This window comes from Ixodes scapularis, unplaced genomic scaffold (genome assembly GCF_016920785.2).
Source record: "Ixodes scapularis isolate PalLabHiFi unplaced genomic scaffold, ASM1692078v2 PGA_scaffold0__279_contigs__length_252992795, whole genome shotgun sequence".
Taxonomy (NCBI): domain Eukaryota; kingdom Metazoa; phylum Arthropoda; class Arachnida; order Ixodida; family Ixodidae; genus Ixodes; species Ixodes scapularis.
This window is the reverse complement of record NW_024609835.1, coordinates 171,859,054-171,880,958: the sequence shown is the minus strand read 5'-3', so window position 1 is coordinate 171,880,958 and position 21,905 is coordinate 171,859,054.

Here is a 21,905-nt window from a genome sequence, read left to right as displayed (position 1 = left end):
ATAAGAGGAATGAAAGAACTTTAATTTTTACGGTGTTGGCAGTGTTGCTTTAAGAGCTCAATGATTTCAAGCTTCCACCATGCTATTTACAAACACTATCGAACTTGTTGTTTGCAAGGTAATGACGTCACAAGGGGGAACCATAGGAGGGCGCCACCAAAACATCTCGCCGCTAATATAGTATAGACGGCATTGAGGAAAGGTAACCAATATCTTTGAGCTCGCGCTTTTTTGAAATAACGCGCTCAGTGAAAGCATGGCTCCCCGACTGGTGCCCCAAGAGTGCAGGCATGTCAGCCTGAACGTGAAATCAGCTTCGGCAAGTTTTGAAATTGCACGGACTTTTCCTAAAGCTTGTCCGCATGAGGGGACACACGGCTGCGGCCAGTGGCCTTGCTTGCAATAATCCATTGGCTATCTGTGCGATCGAAAGCATCGCTGTGGTCGGCCTTCCACGATTGGTCGAATGCTGTCTATGACGTCAGCGAAGGATTTCTCATCAAGGAAAATAAGAGTAATGTAAGAAGTTCAATTACGACGGCTGTTGGCAGCATTCTTTCGGAGCGCTATGATTTCAAGCTGCCACAATGTTCATTACCAACACCATCGAACTTGTTGTTCGAAATGTAGTCACGTCACGAAAGGGAACCATTGGAGGGCGCCACCAAATGTTCTCGCCGCTAACAAGGGGCATTTACTGGGTGCCATATTTGAGGTCGCAGTTTAAGGCGCATGTTCAGAACTAGCTCACAGGCTGCTAGGACCAGCAATCTTGATGTAATGGAATGTACGTTGCAAAATAACCGTGGAATCTCACCACCTGCACGCGCTGAGCAGTCGCGCACACAGCTATGGCTGCTAGTGAATGATAGACTTTAAAAAAAAAAGGGCTCCTGGCCGGTTCCATTTTTAGTGTTCGTACGTATCGCGCGTGATTCGATCGCACTTCGAAGCGACGAACATGCGCGTGCTGTGCTGAGGACTTGTAAACATTAGAATTGCGTATGAGCCATGGTGTTGGCAGCATACTCATTAGGTGAGGGCACTGGCGCGAGAAACAATTATACCCGATAGGCTAGATAAAGTCCTCTCACGAGCGCATGCGCGCGTCGACAAGCCTGTGGTGAACTCGCGTCGCTCACTGGAGAAACGGCGCAAGTGCGAAAGAACCTTAACAAAAACATCACGTTGCCATGGCATAAGACACGCACGAGCTTCTTACTCAAGGATGTGCGACGGCTGCACGAGAGTTGCCTTGGAATCGATATCTTTTTTCTATGTGCTGTTCACAGTTGCGTCGGGATTTCGCCAGTGGGAGGCGCCAGTGGCCACCATGACCTGGGGCCCGAGCAGAACTTTTACTCAATTATCCAAGCACCAAGGAGCATGCTGCAAGTGCATAGTTACACGCGCTGCATGTGCTGGCGTCTTCACTAGTAATGTTCTAAAGCAATAGCCGCAAACAAATGTTATCTTGCACGTTCGTTCGTCTACGCCTTATTTTGGCTATTTGCTTCAAATCTCTCATGGGCAAGGCAAGCGCGTGTGGTACGTAGACCTACGCTCCCAGCATTATCCTTAATTGGTACTTGGGTAACTCATAACCCAGCCAGACGCTCAAGTTCGGTGTCACTTCGGTCGAGTGCAGTTCGCCCAAAGTGTCGTTTCTATAGTGTCATAGACCGACACTTGCTGAAGAACACACTTGCCATCAAGTGATTTCGCGCTAATCAGTGTACTTCATCCTGGAGACCTAGTGTGCTGTAACCCTTAATGCACATCGACGTGTTTACTTTTGTCTTTCAAGTATAGCGTCAAATGCGCCAGTGCAGGCGGCCCGCGTTACAAGCGGTTTTTAGGAGCAAATGGTGGCACAGCACTAAAATGAGCGGCTCATGGAAGCAAATGGCGGCGGAGCACCCGCTTGTAGCACGTGCCTTGCGCGTTTCCACGATAATTGTTGACGCTACTTGGAAGCGTGACTTTCATCAAGGGTCTTTAGTTCCAATAGCTGTGTGACCGGAAGAGAAAAAAAAAAAAACCTAGCAACAAACAATAAAGCTGCGTCAAATAATTGCTACATTTACAGAAGTAATATCAGATGTGCATTTGTTTTAGGAATACACAAAAGTAATATCTTACATAAATTATCTAGATTGAAGACTTTACAACACACGCCGGCCACTTTTCTTTTTGGAACGTATGCATCTTGGCGCCTCCGCGAACTCCTAAGAACGGGAAGAAACCTTTGCCTTAATACGTCGATTAACAGAACGATCTCCGGTGTTCTTTAAAAAAGGAGGCAAAAATAGTACCCAGGGCTTTACTTGTGTAGTTCAATATTTCACATGCCTATCCATTCAGCCATTACCATTGCCATCGTTTCCGTATTAGACTAGGCTCTACCGTGTAGCACCAACACACTTGAAGTGAGTTTCGATGAGCCGAAGTGCACTCGCTCGAAGTGGCACTAAATTAGCCAGTCTGAACGGGTATCCAAACTGGCGCCGTGGACCGTGAACGTGTCACCGCTCCGTCGAAAATGCCCGGGAGTTTTCACTCCTCGCCACATCACGGCGAGCTACGGCACCCGGCCCCGTTACGTGTCCCATGACGAAACAACTGGATGCTATTAATCACGGTCACAATGGTCACGAGCGGATGGAGAGGAGGTTAAAGTTTAGCTAGGCAAGGCTTGCTTGGAAACAGGTGGCGCGGCGGGGCGACCGGCACGATTTCAGGATTCAGCGCAACGCACCGAACACGTGGACAAAGGGTGGGCTAGTCACAAAACACTCCCCCCCCCCCTCCCCTCCCCCCCCCCCCCCCCCCAACTCACCACGGTTGGCAACGGCTCGCTGTCGTGTTCAAACTGAAGAACGGAGAGGGAGTCCAGTTTTTATTGACGGAGCGGCAGAACGTTCACGGACCACGCCGCCAGATTGCATATCCCTCGACAGGGGTATTAGAAAGGGGTCTATTTGGTCATGGTGATAGCCATAGCGCTCTCACGTCCTGATTAGACATGAACGAAGAAAGGTCGAAAAAGGTCGCCCTACTTCTTTTCTTCTACTTCCAGTTATGTTTTGCCATTCTTAAAATTCAAAACACCTCGCACGGCACAGCTTTCTTTTGGCATAAGCATGCCGACTGATTTAAAGGTCTCTGTGTTGGATTGGCCGTGTTGGACGCGAAACTGATATTCGCTTTTCGCTCCGATTGCAGTCCATGCTGAAATCGGCGATGTGCTCTTGCACGCGGCCACGAAAACGCGTGGAGCGCAGCTCCAAACACCCTCAAAATGATGCTCTGAGGCATGATAACACATGAAAGACCCAGCTTCCGACAGCTGTGCGCGCATAGCCGTGGCCTTCCTCTATTTACACAACAAATAACTAGTTTCTCAATTTTTTTTTATCGCACCACCTACATATTGGAAGGAACCTACCACTTCGGAAAGGGTTCCGTCCACTGAATAATCAATACGTCTCTGACCCAGGTGCGGGGGTCTCGGGCTCCCCAGTGTCGTCGTCTGGTCTCGTCCCCTGAAGAGTCGACACCGCCGGTGTCTCCGCTCCCGTCGACTGCGTTGTTGCGTTGGCGTCGCCAGACGTGGGTGTCGCAAGCGTTGACGACGTTTCCACCGTAATATTTTTCGAAGAATCCACCTGTCCTATGACCACGAAGAAGAGAACCGTGGAGCAGAGGACAATGAAAGCGAGTGAAGCGCCCAGGATGAACAGCAAGCTGGTGATTTCGGATTCCTGGAGCGGAGGCTGCTGCGCCTTGAGGCGATCGTCTTCCTCCTCCTCCTTCTCCTCTGCCTCCGCCACGGGGATCAGCTGTCGGGCTGGGGCGCCCGGAGGTCCTGGCGCAGGGGCGGCGTTCATTGTCCGAGGGAAGGTGTCCCAGAAAAAGACGCAAGAGTTCGGGATGGGAATGCACTGGACCGCTCGTCGGGCGCAGTAGCGTGCACCACGTGAGCCCTCGGGGTCTCGTGATCGTTGTTCTTGTTTATTTTCTCTCCTTTATACTGGCGCATGACAGAATGGACACAATGAAATTCTGGAACACATCTGCGAGAAATCAACAAGTTTAATTGGATAGACCTCTTACTAAAGCCCCTTGATATGTTTGTGTTTGTTTTACAAGTTGCTTCAAATGCGCCAATGCATCAGGCCCGTGTCTTGAGAGACCCTTGGAAGCAAATAGCGGAGCGGCACTGAAATGAGCGGCCCTTTAAAGCGAATGGTGGCGAAGCACCCTCTCGTGGTACGTGGCCTGATGTTTCCGCAGCAGTGGTTGGCGGTACTTGAAGGTGTGAATTTTATTAGAACTTACCTCTTTCAATATCATAGCAATCCTAGAGGCGTAGAGCCGCGCAAAGCCTCTTAGGAACTTTTTGGACACAGTTTCAGTTTCAATTTGCCATACTTCAAATCACGACATCCTGTCACGACCAAATACCGTGCATGCATTTTCAAGTATGGAATTTGTTTTAAATTGTTGGTGCTCCCTTCCGATACGAATAGAATACTGGGGCACGTGTTTGTCGCAGTGCTCGCGTTCTGCACGCATCAGACTGCTTGTTCTGTATGCAGCAGATCATCGGGCAACTGTGAGCGATAGCAACGCCATCCTCCAGTAGGCGCACGTGGAAGAGCTCACTGTTCGCCATTCCGTTTTCTACCTCTTCGACTCTTGTACACGGCCGAAGTCGGCCTTGTAAATAAACCCGTGTTATGCATACCTAACACTGTTCATAACAACAAAATGGCTGGCGAAATGACGTCGGGCAAAGCACCCTATGGGAGGTATTCACGGGACGCCATATTGTTGGACGTTATTCACAGTGCATGCTCAGAACAAGCCCTCATTCACTGTTTTTCAAGAACAACAATTCTGAATGTGTGGAACGGATGTCGAACCTAAGTCCTCCTGCATTTAAGAAGGGTAAAACAGCGCAAAAAGACAGACAGGAAGAAGTACTACACAAACGGAGCGTTTCGGTACTTCTTCCGATCCGTTTCTTTTCGTGCCGTTTTATCCTTTTAAAATGCATCACCAACTCGCCCAACTCTCCACTGTACTTCCTGCATTTCTCGCAGGCAGCGAAGCCAAAGCGATGGGTACCCGTGCTCTCGCGGACCTTGAGCACCGATCAACGCTGTGCACGCGCGGCGTTCACTTTTTCTGAAATACCTGAAAATGTTGTCCTCAAACATGGTTTTAATGCCCGTGTTCCACTAAAGCGAGGGACAGAAACAAACGAAAGCAAAAAGCCTCAAACCAGAGTCTTTCGCGATTTGACAGGCTTTGTATAATAAAGGAGGAACACGAGCATTATGCACGCGAGGGTATCTTTGGCAGGCTTGCAATCAGTCGTGCTTACTTCACGAGCACCGAACGACTAAACGCCTGCCAAAGGTGCCATCGCGAGCATGCTGCATGGGTTTGAGGCTTATCGCTGTCATTTGTTTCTGTCTGTGGCTCTAGTGGGACACGGGCATAAGAATTTACTGCGAGCAACATTCGGCAAAATGGCGTCCTGTGAATAACAAGGGTCCCAACTGAGTTGAAAAACACCCTATTTAGAAAACAAGCTTTCAGCCTTTCCACTCTCGTGAAGAACGAAGACCACCGAAGCAGTTTGGGGGAAATGAAGTATTTATAAATGTAAGGACTAAGGTGTGACTAGGTAACCGGTTATGTGACAACCGTACTGTCCCCGGTTGTCTTTGTTATACCACGTCAACCGCCGAAGGCTCATGAACGGGAGTCGATGCGCCACTAGTCCTTCCTTCACCACGTACAACCTCGGTAGGTGCTCCGGTACGGGTGGAAACTTGTAGCCGTTCACGGTCGCAAACCGAGGCACCGCGCCTTTGAGCAGGGAATCTCGGCACGTTCTGCACGCCGTTTTTTTGTAGACGTCCGCCGACTCGATACACTGCCGTTACGCGCACGCGCCCGTTTCCCGCTTCTTCTCGTCCGATACGCCGCCGATCATGGATAAGTCTCCGGCGAACCACAGTCGGTCGCACATGGCGCACGTGGCACCACATGGGCTCTCCACAAACTTCCTCCGGAACCTCGCGACCTCGCCGCCGCACCCGGGAACTGTTCACCGGCGTGGAGTGCTGTCGTCGCCGGGCCTCGTGCTTGCGCTTGGCCTCTGTGGCACGATCACCGTCCGTGGCGTTAGCCCACAGGCTGCTTCTGTTCTCGGCGGCGGCTTTCCAGGCGAGGGATGTGCTCTTCTTTCACAAGGGAGCCCGAATTTCGTGCTCGCTAATAATATCTATACTCGTTTTCACCTTAAGAAAAAAGTGGGTGTGTCCCTCTCGTCGCATGCTTATTCGTCGAATGCCGTCGCACATATTATTCCGTTCTGCGAAGTAGTTCCGATAAACGTTTGCTCTCTGGGAAGCTAGCGTTATTTAAGCTTAAATAAATTTGTTAATCTCAGTAAAATAAATAAAACACCTCCTTAGTACGCGTGTATTCACGTAATTCAACGCCTCACAAGATCTGAGGATCGATGTTCGTAGCCAGCCGGCCAGCCGCTGTTGCTCGCCTTCCAAAATGGCGACTCCAACAACTCTGGCTGATCGGTCCGTGAAGTCAGTACTCTTTAATGAAGACGTTTCCCCTCGGGTGTACTACAAACGTCACGCAAGTGGAAATGTCCTGTCGAGCCAGACAAGGCAGTGTGTTTTGAACGTTTATTCTTGAATGCGGCGGCAGTACCAAAAAAAAAAAATGAGGTGGAAGTCGTCAACCAGGGATGCTATGTTGCGCTTTTTGGACTCCCAGGAGACTAGGAAGAGGGAAGTGACGTCAACGACACAGCAAACGCAGATTGGGTGTTGATTTCGTTTTCTTCTGTCAACATCCAATCTGCGTTTGCTGTGTCGTTGACGTCACTTCCCTCTTCCTAGTCTCCTGGGAGTTCAAAAAGCGCAACATAGCACCCCTGACTGCCGCCGCAACGGGAATCAGTTAAGCCTGATTCACATGGTGCGATTTTCTTCTGCGAAATCGGTGAAGCGATGAACCGCACATGCGAAATTTCGCGTTTCCTTTCACATTGATTGAGAACATATGCGATTTCCCGCACTTGCGAAGCACATGGTTGGAACCCTTGAATTCGTTTGACGGTACTAATTTCAATATTTAACAAAATTATAAAATTTTCAGATTTATTTATTAGCTTCTGGTAAAAAGTACGCGGTATACTTATATTTAGGGCCGATTCAGACGTTTGCATCGACTGCATTCGCATCAACGAAAACGACGAAAACAACGCGTACGACGAATGCGACAAGGACACCGGGAGAGCCACAGCTCATAACTGCTTGAGCAAGCTAGTTGTTGCGTTGCTTGGCATGTCGCGCAAGGCGAACAATTGTCTCGGTGGCTTCGTCACGTGGACAATGTTTCATATTGAAAGAGGGCAAGTAGCAGCGCGTCTTGACTTTCATAGAGCATGATGGCCGCTACTCTAGATGACGGCGAGTTCAGACTGCTCTATAAAATGGAATACCTACTTCTGCGAAAAAAAAAAAACTGCTGCTCCTAGACGGAAGCCCGCGGTGATGGTGGGACAGGCCGTGCTGGCAAAACAGGGCTAAAGATACTCATTGGTAAGTCGACTTGTGCTTTTCTGCGAGCAGGTTTCTGGACTACTTTTTCTCTGCAGACCCTCTTTATGCTGCACAGGGACCCGGAGCAGTTTTGAAGATATTACCGGATAATGCCGAACGCCTTTGAAAGACTCCACGCTCGCCCGGAAAAAAAGCTTACGAAGCAATATGCGGTCAGAGAGCCCATTTCGTCGCGAGTGCGGCTTGCTATCACTTCCAGGTAAAATGGTATTCTCTTTCAACTGCACTGTTTGGAGTTAATACGAGGTGAAATTAAACCGGTTTATTTGGCGAACTCATTACTAGTTTCTCGGCTTCCAGACATTTATGTACACAGCAATGTTTTGTTTTTATTCAGGCACCTGTCATCGGCAACGTCAATGCAGGATCTTGCACTGCAATTCAAGGTTGGAGTGTCAACAGGGGCATCCATCGCGCATGAGAGATGTCCGCATATATGAAAGGTGCTTCGCCCAAAACACGTGAAGGTAAGCAAAGAAATCTGATTTCGTTTTTGGTAACTTGTGGAAAAGAGGACGGTTTCACATGGAGCGATTTTAGTTGCGATTTCGCAGTTGCGACGGGGCTGTTGCGGCAAACAGGCAGGTTCAATGCGATTATGAAATAATCGGAGCTGCGTCAATTGTCAAACACTTTTCGAGACGTCACCTGGCAATAAACGTATCTCTCATTCACCATGCTGTTTCAGATTATAATCGGGATTCTTATCGCCATCCTCACACAGGGCCACTCGGGCAACAAGCAGAAGCTTTGATGGGATCCTGGAAGAACTTATCTCACATCGACCACGCTGTTTCTGCTTATAATCTGGATTTGTACCACATTCCCCACACCACGGAACTTAAGAAAACAGAATTAAAGAATAAAAATTTAAAATCACCACGACACACAAGGAAACCGACTGCCCACTCAATATATACACATGAACCTCAACGCAATAACGTAAACAAAGGTATATTAGACAGAATAAACTATGCAAACATAGGTTTGTGGCTGGTAGCAGGTCTGATCAATCCCAGTTCATCAAGCTTGCGGCGATGTCGATGATGTCAGCTGATCTTTTTGCTTTAGCGCTTCATGGTTGCCGTTAAAAACTTTAAATACGCGAAAACTGGCACACATTGATTTTTTTTTTCTCATGGTGTTTTTAGAAAGCCGAAGGTATAAACAATGTTAGATATACAAAGATATGTTTATTGAAGAGAGTTTAAAGAAGCGATGCAAAATTGTGCAGAGCGTAAGCATGTTAATCTGAAACAAACGCTATTTAACGAGGTATGTTCTAGCTTTTTGCCACTAGAGGATGCTGCAGTGCTAAATTCGTTTTGGTTTCAGTCTCTAATTGTAGATCCCACCACCTCCCGACGGAGAATGGTGACGTCTACGCGATATCGCGGCATTTCATTGGTGAAAACCCAGAACACTCCGCCACCAGCCGGACTTGTTTTACTTGGGTTCTAAAGGTGAAAACGAGTATAGAAGTAAAATGCGAAAATGCGCTGATGCCGTGTTCGCGCTAATAGTGTCGCGATATGTACCTTCCAAGCTTAAAATGTCATCGATCTCGTTCCAGGCCTGCAGCTTTTTGTCCCGAACGGATAGTCTTTGACAGCATTAATAAGAGCTTCCGCGGAGAACTCCATGCCAGTTACCGCCGCCGTCCGCGCGTCGCTATTTCCTGCGGGAAGCAGTACCGGATATAACCAAACGCACCCATCACTTTCGACGACACTCGTTTCGGCGACTTAAAAAATCGGTCAGGGAACGACTGCCCGAACCGGTTGCTACCGACCTGTTTTGGTCGCTCCGCGACCAAAACCCAGTTGCTAGTCGCTGGTCGCTCCAGCTACTGTCGCAAGTGTGCACTGGCCTTAAAGGGATACTTAAACGAAATTTGAAATATTCCCGTCGTGTTCAAAAATAGGTTGAATATGATCTACAATACCCGTAAATGACAATCGCACGTTTGTATTTTGAGCCTGGTGGCTGTACTTTTCGTTATAAACGGCCCACTCTGGCAAGCGCTCGGAGAAGGCCCAGCGGAGACCACGTGACATCCAACGCAATCGTGACGTAGGTCGTCTCAACCAGTTCCAGGTCAACAAGTTTATTATTTATATAATGTTATTACGTTACGTTACCTCGAGACGATCGACGTCCATCGTCGATCTTCAAATACTTATACCTGTATATAAACTAGACGCACAAGGGGGGGGGGGGGGGGGGGGGTCGGTGACCGAGTGCATGGTCTAGCGCACACTAAAGCCACTGGATCCTGGGAAAGTAACGCCGAGCTCCCCGCGTGGTCGCCATCTCGGTCCGTGGAATGAGCAATTTTTCCTTGACCCTTCCGTTCTTGGTGAGCCGATCTAGATTCGCTAGTGACGGGTAGCTTTATTTAGAAGTTTTTTTTTTGTATACCGAGATTTTGCTAGCCACACACCGGCGAAACAAGCGTACACGTTCGTACCACCACCAGATGCTGTGTCGGTGCTTGGAGGCACTGAAAAATAAGTTTACTGTCTTGAAATGCGCAGGAAGAACAATATAATTAGAGATCCATGGAGATGGGCATGATTCATAACTTGATCGCATACGAAGTGCCAAAGACTCTTATATTGGCGAGGAACGCTTCCAGTGATCATCATCACTAGAGGTGGCACAGCGGGCCTCCATGGTACGGGCTATCGCCTTTCCGCGGTGCCGCGGCTCTCCTCAGGCAATAAAGATTACTATTACTACTACTACTATGCTCCATGGTGATCTTGGCGCGACTGGTTTAGAACGACCCCCTGGAAGCTTCGAAAATTTAAATGGACCAAGGTGGCGATTTCCATGGGAACGTAGGCCGATTAACCAATCACCTTGCGAGGTTTGGGTTGTCTGTATGTTAGTTTCCGTTTGTGTGCGGCTAGCAGGTAGGGAAGGCAATGGCGCTACTTTCCCATGATCCACTGACTTTAGCGCACACCAGATCGGAGCACTTGGAGCGAAAGCTCGCGCTGCAGAACCCACCCCGCCCCTGCCCGTTTCGATCTGGACGAGCATCGTACCGGCGTGCGGTCGTGTATCACTACTGCGTGATGCACGTTAAAGACCCCAGGTTTGCGGTTGTACCACACTGGCTAAACTGCTCATCCACAGCTGAGAAACCAGACGCCCACTAAGGTACCTTTATGTTGACCGTGTGAACATAAAAGTACCTTTAACATAGGTCCCTTTGCTATCGGCGAATCAGCCCGGGCTCTTGGGTCGCGAGCACACGCCTACGCGCGGAAGATCGTTAATTGATTGGCCGCAGAGAATAAAGGTCCCTTAGCTAAAGGTACCTTTACGCTCGTGTGAATGGGGTATAACTTCCGGCTGTATAAACATACACAACAATTTGCAATTAGACGCATAATAATAAAGAACACAGCGTGCCGCCTTTTTTCTTCGGATGCCTTTTTTTTTTTTAAACCAGCGCAAGCTCGTGCATTCTCTCTTTTGAGACGGTTAGAACGGTCGCACATAAAACCCGCGTTTCTCCTACCTGGCCGCTTCCTCCTCTCATTATGTGTATTTGGTTATAACTAAATAAGCTGTAATAATGGTGTATTATTCATATTTACTTTCAGTTTCAGTCAGGGAAAAGGAGTTTCGCGGGAACTAGAGCCGATAAATGAGCTGCGCTTAGAGTATCGGCACTCTCTTCCCCGACAGTGTTGTGAACGCCGCCATTTTGGTGCTTGTGCAGAGCAGGCGCAACTGCCGATCGTCATGATTCAAAAGTGCGACATCCTCAGCAATAGATTCTGTGTTAGGAAGCTCATGTAACGTTGCTTTGCTTTGTCGCAAACTGTTTAAAGTGGAGGACGGAAAAGCGTTTCTTGTGATTTCAGATAAAGCTTCAAATAACTGGCAGCCATGATTTTAAGCCTCAATAAGGCCAAGTGTCGCTACTCTGAAGCGTAGCTTATTTAATTACACTATTCATGCTCTTGTTCAAGAGGCTTGTAATACCTGGAGGGGCCATGAGGAAAGCGCCGTGGATCCCACAAGCCACCACCTTTTGACACCTGCCTCTTCTTCGTTGTTCCCGCTTGTGCCTGTAAATTGGCTACGGTTCCGAGAAACGACACTTGGCCATATCGTGGCTTAAAATCATGGTTGCCAGTTATATGAAGCTTTATAAAAAATCACAGGAAACGCTTTCCGTCCCTCACAAATGTTTAAACAACCCGCGACAGAGCATTGCAATATTGCATCAGCTCCCTATAGCACCGCATCTAATGCTGAGGAAGTCGTACTTTTGGATCATGATGATCGGCAGTTGCGTTTGCTCTGAGCAAGACCAAAAATGGCGGCGCCCAAAACAATTTTTGGGGAACGGAGAGAGAGAGAGAGAGAAAATCGTTTTATTAAAATGATAATGAAATTCGGAGAGGGTTAGTCTAGCCGATAAGCTGACATTGTTTGCTCCGAGAAAGGAAAAAAAAAATGTTAAAAGAATAGATGAAGAGTCGAAAGAAAGAGAAGAATAAAGAGAAAGGTGAGCGGTGTAAAGTTATTCATCACGAAAGCACTTTCGTATGGTCATAACTTTAGTAAATGCTCTGCTTCTGATAGTTGACCTTGTAGCCCAGTGGCTTGAAGAAAGGTCAGGAATATCCTTTGAAGTAATTTCCTCCGAGCTCGGGTACCAGAAGGGAAAATAATGCTTGCAATGTCTTCCACGACGAAGTGATGTCTTTTTAACTGCGATGCGAGATCTTTCCTTTCCTTTTCGAATTTCTGGCAGTCTTCTAGGATATGGTTAATATCTTCGGTAACACCGCATACGTTACAGGTGTCTGTATCGCGTTTTTTCCAGCGGTGAAGTAATTTTCCTGTACGCTTGTGTAATTATTTGTCTTAGATTTATTAGCCTGACCCAGTACTTAAACCATTCAGTTATTGATAGTAAATCTTCCAATATATTTTTTAAAATGTGAGGGTAAAAAGACACGGAGATTGATGATGATACAGACGCCAACGCCGCCCTCGGAAATTTTTTGAACATTAGAAATCAGCAGTTTGTCTGCCATCCGCCAGGTAGCGCAACAAAACACCCAAATAGTTTTTGATTGTTTTTAAATGTAGCTAAGCTCTACACCTATTAAGAAACCAAAGCAAGCTCATTGTGAAAATTTAATACATCGCAATGTATATCTATTCCAAACAATAAATGTTATTAGATGCCAATAAATCTGTTTGTTGTCCAAAAAAGATATGCGTCAAAACAGGTAAGTTTGAAACGCTCCTGGAGCGTTATGACTTGGAAAATGAAAAAAAAGCCATCGTCCACCTCTTGGGCAACCATTGTAGCTCTAAACGTTATAAAAAATGTTATCATAGTTTAGTTATTTCCTCAGCGGCTTTTGAAGTACCATGACTCGAAGCACAAAAAAGTGCTACGTTTGATATAAAATTTCTAAACAAAAAAAGTTTACACAATATTAAATTTTTTTCTGCATATTACCAATTATACGCACTACATCTGTAGCTACCTTCATTGCCCTAGCGCGTGTCATTAAAAACATATTTGTGCTGAAAAATGTCAATTTTAGGGCAATATTTGGAGGGAGGAAAAAAACAAAGTAGTGCGAATACCAAAAAAGTGTATCGTTACATTCTGCTCCGATATCATCTTAACAAAACTGCTATATCAGAACCGTGTTATCTTTAATGGATCGTTTATAAAACATGAACTAGCGGAGCAAGTGAGGGTCCGCGCCATCACATTCGCAACACTACAAATGCGCATGAACAGTAAAAACCAACACCTACATAATATCAAATGAAAGAAAATTCCATTGCCTTTCGAATGACATCAATCCCACAAAACAGTATTTAAAAGGGGATGAGCAATGACCTGACAAGGAGTACCTAAACTGCCGATTTCAGTGGGACTGTGGCCTTAAGGCTGCGGTCCCACGGCAGCCATCTTGAACAAGGCGTTAGTTCAACCAATAGATGGCGACACGCACCCGTGGGGTGGTCGAAACATTGGTTCACAGTGGGATGGCTCGAGCACCATCACGTTCCCCTCGTGGCCTTGCTCGCGCCGCAGCCAGCTGTGCTCAGCTAGCTCAAGTAGCGTGGCCCAGCAAACGGATGTATGCGAGAATGTCAGGCTGGGTATAAATTGTTCTCTGATATAGGGACATGCGGTTCCGCGGTTGTAACGGGTTTTAGCAATAAATCTTACCAAGAAAGAATCAAATATTGATTGACGGGTCAATATTCTATCAATGAAAACTTCTTCTGCCGGAATGCACGCTCAGTAGACTCAATCTTCCAAGACACCAGTGGAAGCGGACGTCAAAGGGGCATTCACACGAGGGAGAAATCCCGGGGATTTGTCCCCGACACGCGCGCATCACGAGATGAAAACGCGAGGCTTTTGCACATCGCAAAGCCTGACGTTTTCGTCGTGGGATGCGCGTGCCGGGGAGAAATCCCCGAGATTTCTCCCTCGTGTGAATACCCCTTAACTTCGCGATTTACGGTACTTACCTCACCAATTTAATGACGACTAAAATAACGTCACGAAATATTGTGTTTCACCGGGTCCGGAAGATGTTGTAAAGGTTGTTACATTATAGTTCCCAGTAAGCAAACGCAGTTGCAATATTTTCGAAAGTACCGACACACATAATGTTGTAAGGACAGCTTAGGAGGAATATGATGAAAACCATTAGAAGAAATAGGAAGACGTTTATTTGCAATGAAGACATTATAAATGAAAGGCGTTTAGCGACGGCAATTATGAGCGTTCGGGAATTTATAAGTTCACGTGATTGCTAACTATGGACATGCGGACAATCAAGACCAGTTTTGTTGGGAGATGGTGTTGCGGTGATGACCTGATATCGGACGACTCGTGGCAGACGAACAAGCAAGTTCTTCTCGGCGAATGGTAAGTGTTCACTGTCAAGCACAACACGTGGCTACCGACGTTGTTGACGTTTCGAACACTTACCGCTTTCGACAAAAGTTCTGGCACCTGGGCTAACTTTCTGGAAAGACTCGACGTCTTCCTTGAGTCCAACGCCATCATGAACAGTAACTGAAAACGATCCACTATTCAGTCGGTGGGTGGCAAAACGTATCCGCATCTGCGGAGTCATGGTCGATGCGTACTCTAAATGGCTGAAAGTTTACACGATGCCTGCCACGACGTCCTAACACGTCATTGACGTTCTACGGTCTCTTTTACCTACTTTTGCTCTACCAAAAATACTTTTCTCTGAAAACGCGCCAAATCTTTCTTCAATAAAATAAACAAGTTTTTGAAGAAAAAAAACCGGCATCAGGCATCACATTAGTGCACCATAGCATCCTGCAACTAACGGGCAAGCAGAACAAATGGTGTGCGAAACAAAAAAAAAAAGCCCTTTTGAAGCTTACGGAAGGAGCAGCTCAGTGAAGAATCACCAGGTTCTTGTTCCAGCAGCACGCGACCGGTCTCATCTTACACGGTAAAAACACCCGCCGAAGCAATATTCGGCGGACGAAGAGCCACACCGCTCGAGCTCATGATACTATGGCCTACGAACGAAGACCGAGAGATTCCCAGATCGGAAGTAATGGCAATTTATTCAGTCGGACAACTCGTCTACGTGAGGAATATCAGCGGAAGTCGGGCCTTCCATGTAAAACTTGAGTAGAAAAGACTCTATGTTGGTTGACCAGAACGTGTCATCTCTCTGAATACGTTGGATATCAATGCCCTTGAGTATCAATATAACTAAATCACAAAACTCTCTTTGTGTATTGTGCAACTGCCATTGTATTTGATAGTAGAAGCTATGGTGCTGATTTGGACCTTTCACACCAGGCTCCTTTTTTTTTATTTTTCGCGTCATACTCCTTTGCGGTTTAAGTATGCTTCAAGAATCTTTTGGAACGGGGACAGTTTACGTCAACGAGGCCATTTGTTCCAAATAGGCAATCAGGGAATGCTGCTAGGAATCCGTCCCTCCTATTACCGACTAAGCCGCATTTCTGCACAGTGCAGTTTTCCTGTTCCACGTACAGTTGTAAAGCAGCATCCTCATTGATTCTACCGTATTCTGTTGCGGGTGACAAAAAGCCTTTGGGTACACGATACTTGAAACAAGTCTGGCACTGTACGTTGTGGTTCGACACCCACTAATGTCGTCGTCCTTAAAGAGCCTCATCATTTAATCATTACCTCGTCAGCTCATATTGCTCTTCATCAACAGTAAGTACAATAGGCTACCGCCATATTACAATCCAAGAATTGAAAAACTGAGTCGTTCAGTCCTTCATAAGTTTATTATTTATATAATGTTATTACGTTACATTACCTCGAGACGATCGACGTCCATCGTTGTTCTTAAAATACTTATACCTATATATAAATTACCGCCGAATTCAGAAACCTCACTCAAACTACACTCAAACTAAAGGGCCCCTCCACTTCCTCGAGGAAGGCGCGAGGGCCGGCGCTGGCCAACCGCGACGGCGGATCCGTCCTGGTGTTTGGCCAGCGCCGGCCCTCGCGCCTTCCTCGAGGAAGTGGAGGGGCCCTTTAGTTTGAGTGTAGTTTGAGTGAGGTTTCTGAATTCGGCGGTCAGACGCACAAGGGGGGGGGGGGGGGGGGGGGGGAGGGTCGGTGGCCGAGTGCATGATCTATACTTCGTTTCACCTTATCTGCGAGCGAAGCCAAAGCTAAAAGCGCGAGGCCAGCGCTTTTTGCGTTTTTCCCCAGCTCACGCGCTCGTGCAAATCCTGAACGCACGGAGCTTTCGTGCTCGCGCTTCCAGCTTTGTCTTCGCTCGCACATATGGTGAAACGAAGTATAGGGCACACTAGCATGTAGCACGTGGAGCGAAAGCTCGCGCTGCAGAACCCACCCCGCCCCTGCCCGTTTCGATCTGGATGAGCATTGTACCGGCGTGCGGTCATGTATCACTACTGCGTGGTGCACGTTAAAGACCCCAGGTTTGCGGTTGTACCGCACTGGCTAAATTGCTCATCTACAGCTGAGACACCAGACGCCCACTAAGGCAGACTAACTTCCGGCTGTATAAACATACACACAACAATTTGCAATTAGACGCATAATATTAAAGAACACAGCGTGCCGCCTCTTTTCTTTGGATGCCTTTTTTTTTTAAACCAGCGCAAGCTCGCACGTTCCCTCTTTTGAGACGGTTAGAACGGTCGCACATAAAACCCGCGTTTCTCCTACCCGGCCGCTTCGTCCTCTCATTATGTGGAGTTGGTTATAACTAAATAAGCCATAATAATGGTATATTATTCATATTTACTTTCAGTTTCAGTCAGGGAAAAGGAGTTTCGCCGGAACTAGAGCCAATGAATGAGCTGCGCTTAGAGTATCGGCACTCTCTTCCCCGACAGTGTTGTGAACGCCGCCATTTTGGTGCTTGTGCAGAGCAGGCGCAACTGCCGATCGTCATGATTCAAAAGTGCGACATCCTCAGAATTAAATTCGGTGTTAGGAAGCTCATGTAATGTTGCTTTGCTTTGTCGCAAACTGTTTAAAGTGAAGGACGGAAAAGCGTTTCTTGTGATTTCAGATAAAGCTTTAAATAACGCGCAACCATGATTTTACGCCACAATATGGCCAAGTGTCGCTACTCTGAAGCGTAGCTTATTTAATGACACTATTCATGCTCTTGTTCAAGAGGCTTGTAATACCTCAAGGGGCCATGACGTAAGCCCCGTGGATTCCACAAGCCACTACCTTTTGACACCTGCCTCATCCTCATTGTTCCCGCTTCTGCCAGTAAATTAGCTACGGTTCAGAGTAACAACACTTGGCTATATTGTGGCTTAAAATCATGGGTACCAGTTATCTGAAGCTTTATTTAAAATCACAGGAAACGCTTTTCCGTCCCCCACAAATGTTTAAACAACCCGCGACAGAGCATTGCAATAGTGCATCAGCTTCCTAGCACCGCATCTAATGCTGAGGAAGTCGCACTTTTGGATCATGACAATCGGCAGTTGCGTTTGCTCTGAACAAGACCCAAAATGGCGGCGCCCTAACAATTTTGGGGAACGGAGGGCCGATACTTAAAAGCTCATTTATTGACTCTAGGCATGAAGTGAACTCTGGTGTATTCTTTTCCTCTTCGTCTTTATTGTTTATTGATTTCAACCATATTGAATAATGAACGCATTATGTCACGCTACGCTTGTGTAATTATTTGTCTTAGATTTATTAACCTGAACCAGTACTTAAACCATCCATTTATCGATAGTAAATCTTTCCATATATTTTTTAAATGTGAAGGTAAAAAGACACGGAGATTGATGATGATACAGACGCCAACGCCGCCTTCGGAAATTTTTTGAACATTAGAAATCAGCAGTTTGTCTGCCATCCACCAGGTGGCGCAACAAAACACCCAAACAGTTTTTAATTGTTTTTAACATTAGCTAAGCTCTACACCTATTAAGAAACCAAAGCAAGATCATTGTGAAAATGTAATACATCGCAATGTATATCTATTCCAACCAATAAATGTAATTAGATGCCAATAAATCTGTTTAATGTCCAAAAAAGATATGCGTCAAAAACAGGTAAGTTTGAAGGGCTCCTGGAGCGTTATTACTTTGAAAATGAAAAAAAGCCATCGTCCACCTCTTGGGCAGCCATTGTAGCTCTAAATGTTATCAAAGATTTTATCATAGTTTAATTATTTCCTCAGCGGCATTTGAAGTACCATGACTCGAAGCACGAAAAAGTGCTACGTTTGATATAAAATATCTACACAAAAAAAAATTTACACAACATTAAATTTTTTTTTGCGTATTACCAATTATAAGCACTACATCTGTAGCTAATTTCATTACCCTAGCGCTTGTCGTTAAAAACATATTTGTGCTGTAAAATGTCAATTTTAGGGCAATATTTGGAGGGATGAAAAAAACAAAGTAGTGCAAATACCAAAAAAGTGTATCGTTATATTCTGCTCCGACATCATCTTAACAAAACTGCTATATCGGAACCGTGTTATCTTTAATGGATCGTTCATAAGACATGAACTAGCGGAGCAAGTGAGGGTCCGCGTCATCATATTCGCAACGCTACAAGTGCGCATGAACAGTAAAAACCAACACACACATAATATCAAATGAAAGAGAATTGCATTGCCTTTCGAATGACATCAATCCCACAAAACAGTATTTAAAAGGAGATGAGTAAAGACCTGCCAAAAAGTACCTAAACTGCCAGATTCAGTGGGACCGTGGCCTTAATATAAATACACTAGACCTATTGCTAAAATACCCAAGCATCAAGGATAATGCAGGGATTGGTGTCCCACGCGCCGCACGTGCTGGCCTCAGCAGTAGTAAGTTTTCTAAGCGAATATCTAAAACAAATGGCATCTTGCACGCGCGTGCGACAACGCTTTGTTTTGGTTATCTACTTTGAATCTTTTATACGGGGAAGGCGTGCGCGTGTGGCGCGGGGAACACATATCCCTGCATTCTCCTAGATGGTCGGGCAATATAGCAAATGATCTATAGCCCAAAAGAAGGAAGACTAAATGCTTATTCACACTGCCCCATTTTCTTACGTTAAGCTACGTTACGCATAAGTCACCGAAACATTCGTGTCTCGAATGTTGCGTGTCACGCTTTCTCCTGAAACCGGTAGCCTCACTTAATATGAAGCCCTGAGGTCCAGGCGACTTCACCGTAATATTTCGTAACGTAACTTGACGTAAGAAAATGGAGCGGTGTGAATGAGCCTTGAAGGCTCGTTCACACAGACCCATTTTCTTATGTTACGTTACGCCACGTTACGAAAAGTCACCGGGAAATCTGTGCTTCGTATTAAGCGTGGATACCAATTTAAGGAGATAGCCTGGCGCGCAGCATTTGAGACACTAATGTTTTGGTGACGACGAGCTAGGACGGTGAGTTACCGTGGCAACGAAGGACACAGGGCTGGTCGTAACGTAACGTAAGGAGTTGAGCTCGGTTCAACTTTTTACACAGCACCGTTTTCTTACGTTACGTCTAAAAGCTCGTTCACACAGACCAGTTTTCTTACGTTGCGTTACGAAAAGTCACCGGAAAATTTGCGCTTCGTATCAAGCGTGGCTAGCAATTCAAGGAGATAGCCTGGCACGCGACTTTCGAGACACGAAGGTTTCGGTGACGACGAGCTAGGACGGTGAGTTACCCTGGCAACCAAGGACACAAGGCTCGACGTAACGTAACGTAAGGAGTTCAGCTAGGTTCAACTTGCCACACAGCACCGTTTTCTTACGTTTCGTCTAAGTCGCCGAAACATTCGTGTCTCGAACGTCGCGTGCCAGGCTATCTCCTTGAATTGGTAGCCACGCTTAGTACGAAGCACAGATTTCCAGGTTTCGTAACGCAACGTAAGAAAAAGAGTCTGTGTGAACGAGCCTTAAGGAGGGCAACGAACAACACAGTAACAACACAGAAAGCATGTAAAAATATGTCATGTGTTGTTCGTTCCTTTCTGTATGGTCTTCGTTGCTGTGCCATGTTACACCTACGTCATGTTTGCTATTTCCAAGCAACTGCGTATGGTTATCGAAGCGCACGTCTCTCGCTGGCTGATTCTGTGACGCCGGAAAGATGGCGCATTTATATATAAGAAAAAATAAAAAAGTGCGCACGCAAAAAAACAAAAATCAAGTGCGGACGTACCAAATATATATTATCTATATATATATATATATATATATATATATATATATATATCAGGGTGTCGAACCGGAACCGAACCGAACCGAAAACCGGAACCAAACCGGTATTTTTTCCGGAACTGAACCCGAACCCGAACCGTTATATTGTTATCGCGATGAACCCGAACCGGAACTGAACCGGAAAAAAATAACGGTTACCGGCTCATGTCAAAACGGTTCGGCCACGCGCTGTTGACAATGAATGTGCTATCAATGCCATTTGTTTTTTAAGTGCCGTCAATTGAAACACACCTCGCTTACATATTTTTCTTCTTCACTCAGTCTTAGGAATATAAACGCTGCATCCATGAATCTTGACAAACGCTGCATCCATGAACCTTGACATAGGAACCAGTATTGCGCTGGTCGCGGCTTGCACGGAAGAAAAACAATTAAAAGGCTGTGCAAATAAACAAAAAAAAAAATCGCGTCACGGGATTTTATTTTTTTACAATCTCGTAAATCTTAAATGCTGCTGTGTGCTCATTTCATAACACGTTTCTAGAACGCGCGAGTTCTTGAAGCTTGCTTCCATCGGAATGAGAAAAGAAAAGGCTGTGGAGTTTGATAATAATGCATCCGGTTTCGTATAGGCACTTAGAAGCTAACATATTTGTGAGACAGCGCACTGTTCTATTTTAATATTTATCCTATTACGTCCTTCTGGCGTTGCGTTCGGTGAAGTGTTTTTCATATTCCGTATCTTGTTTAATGAAAACTTCTTTAAGGATCTAATTTGAGTTACCGAAGGCTAGTTCAAATAAAGAAAGTTGTATTTTCTCCCCACTGTTCCTTCAATTGCTTACACGCCGAGGTGGCGGGATAATTAGCGAGTTCTACTTGTAAGTGGGTTTGTAAGGAGGTCGCGGATTTTACAGCTACTGCGTCGGACCCAATTAGATGAAGTCCGAATGCGTAAACGTCGGTGAGGTAACCTTTGAGTGCACATAAAAGAACCATTCCTGGTAGAAATCCCTGAGCCTTACACTACGATGTATCCCGTTTCGTATGTGCTGATTTCAGATGTTTTATTTGTAATTTATTTTGATGTTGCAATTTGTCATTTAAAACTTCCGAACCGGTTCGCGAACCGGTTCAGCGCCCCAAACCGGTTCGCGAACCGGTTCGCGGATCGAATTAATCGAACCGGAACTGAACCGGAACAAAATAAATTTACCTGATCCTGAACCGTAACCGAACCCGTATTTTTCGGTTCGACACACTGATATATATATATATATTAGGGGTGGGCAAATATTCGAAATTTCGAATACGAAGGTAATATTATACATTTAAAAGAGCGGTACAGCGATTTTATGATTAAAAGAATTATCATCTCGTCATTTTTACGTTGTTTTAGTGTCCCGGAGGATAAAGAAAACACCTCCTTCATTAAAAATGTCGCGATTCCGCTGCATAATCGCAAAGCAAAAGTCAAGCTTTTTCCCCCACCTGCAGCCTCAAGTGGCAGCCGAAGGAACTACGGCGAAAA